A 2,111-nucleotide genomic window follows, 5' to 3' on the forward strand; every position below is an offset into this window, starting at 1 on the left:
AGTTGTGTGGAGTTCAATTTTGCACACCAAGTTTTTGGCGCCATTGCCGGGGATTGTTCTGAGATTGACAAACTACCAAACTACCTTGTTGCTTAGTTTAGGTACTTTTTAAGGTTTACTTGCTCTCTTGTTTGTGCCTTTTGTTTTCTCTCAAAAAGAATTTTTCAAAACCTTTATTTGTGTTTGACCATTTATTTTCTTTTGATTTTCTGGTTTTGAGTCTTACTTGTTTCTTGTTTCTTTTTCAAAAAAAAAATGTTCAAAAACCTTTTTTTTTTCTTTAGTAATCTTTTTCTATGTTTGAGTCTTGTGTCAGTTTTTATGTTTGACATCCCTTTTTGTGTTCATCTTTTCTTTAAATTTTTGAATTTGTTCTTGAGTGTTCATCTTGGTATTCGAATTATTCCTTGTAATTTTTCTTGTTTGATCTTAAAAATTTTAATTTTGGTGTCTCTTAGTTATTTTTCTTTTTCCTTAAATTTCGAAATTACAAAAAAGTTTTTCTTTTATCTTTAAATTTTCAAAAATCCTTAATATCTTTCCTTATCTTGATTTAAAAATTTTAAGTTTGGTGTTTTCTTGTTAGTAAAGTTTAAATTTTGAATTTCAAATCTTTATCTTATCCTTCTATCTTTCTTTAAATTTCAAAAATCATATCTTATCTTACTTTAATCTCAAATTTTTTAAAATTCAATTTCAAAATTTAAAATTTCAAATTCAAATTTCTTATTTTAAAATCAAATCTTTTTCAAAAATCAAGTTTCAAATCTTATCTTTTTCAAATCTTTATCATATCTTCTTGCTTTAAGTCCTTCCTATGTTATCTTCTTTTTAATTTTAAAACTTTTAAGTCTTTACTTGATTTTAAAATTAAAATTCAAAATCAAATCTTTTAATTTGTTTTCAAATCTTGTTAGTTGGTTAGTTACTGGTTTTATCTTATTTTAATTTTGAAAGTTTGGTATCTATCTAATTCTTCTTTCTCTCTCTTCTATTTTTGAAAACTTTCTACTTCTTTCTCTCTCTCCTTTTTCAAAAATTCTTACCTCTTTCTCTTTCTTCTGTTTTTGAAAATCTTCTTTTTCTTTTTCTATTTATTTTTCGAAAACACTTTTAACTTAAAAGATATATTTCTTTACTTTTCTTCTCGTATAACTCTCTCAAAGGACCTATATACTCTGACATAATGAGTCCTTTTCTTTTTTTTCTGTTGCATTCTTCCTTCTTGTTTATGAGCAGGAACAGAGATAACGAACCTCTCTTTGATCCTAACCCTGAACCTGAGAGGACTCTAAGGAGGTGTTTACAACAAGCTAGAGCACAACACTCTAGAGGAAACCTCACAGAGCTTTTCGAATAAGAAGCAAAAAATACAAACATGGCAGCCAATCCTAATGGTGGAGGATACGCAAGGAAGGTCCTAGGTGACTTCACTGCACCCACTTCTGATTTCTATGGAAGAAGCATCTCTATACCTACCGTTAGTGCAAATAACTTTGAGCTGAAGCCTCAACTTGTCACTTTAGTTCAGCAGAACTACCAGTTTCATGAACTTTCACAGGAAGATCGAAACAGATTCATATCTGATTTCTTGCGGATCTGTGATACTGTCAAGACTAATGGAGTGGATCTAGAAATTTACAAGCTTATGCTTTTTCCTTTTGCTGTAAGGGATAAAGCTAGGTTATGGTTGGATTCTCAGCCCAAGGAAAGCCTAGACTCTTGGGAAAAGGTGGTCAATGCATTCTTCACCAAGTTCTTTCCACCTCAGAAGCTGGGCAAGCTCAAGGTGGAAGTTCAGACCTTCAGGTAGAAAGAGGGTGAATCCCTCTATGAAGCCTGGGAGAGGTACAAGCAATTGATCAGAAAGTGCCCTCCTAATATGATTTCAGACTAGACCATGTTAGATATCTTCTATGATGGCCTTTTTGAGATGTCCAAGATGGCATTGGACCACTCTGCTAGTGGTTTACTCCACTTGAAGAAAATGCCTGAAGAGGCACAGGAACTCATTGACATGGTTGCTAACAACCAATTCATGTACACTTTTGAGAGGAACCCTGTAAACACCCGGGTAGCTTATAAGAGAGGAGTCCTAAGGATTGACACTC

At 32.4% G+C, this 2,111-nt stretch overlaps 1 non-coding gene across 1 annotated transcript; it reads right to left on the reverse strand.

The window, feature by feature from the left end:
• Positions 1-1,780: 1,780 nt before the first annotated feature.
• LOC130938620 (small nucleolar RNA R71) lies at positions 1,781-1,889 on the reverse strand. Its single transcript, XR_009069779.1, has one exon. It is a non-coding gene; the product is annotated as a small nucleolar RNA R71 (small nucleolar RNA).
• Between the last annotated feature and the right edge of the window lie 222 nt (positions 1,890-2,111).

This window comes from Arachis stenosperma, chromosome 6 (assembly GCF_014773155.1).
Source record: "Arachis stenosperma cultivar V10309 chromosome 6, arast.V10309.gnm1.PFL2, whole genome shotgun sequence".
Taxonomy (NCBI): domain Eukaryota; kingdom Viridiplantae; phylum Streptophyta; class Magnoliopsida; order Fabales; family Fabaceae; genus Arachis; species Arachis stenosperma.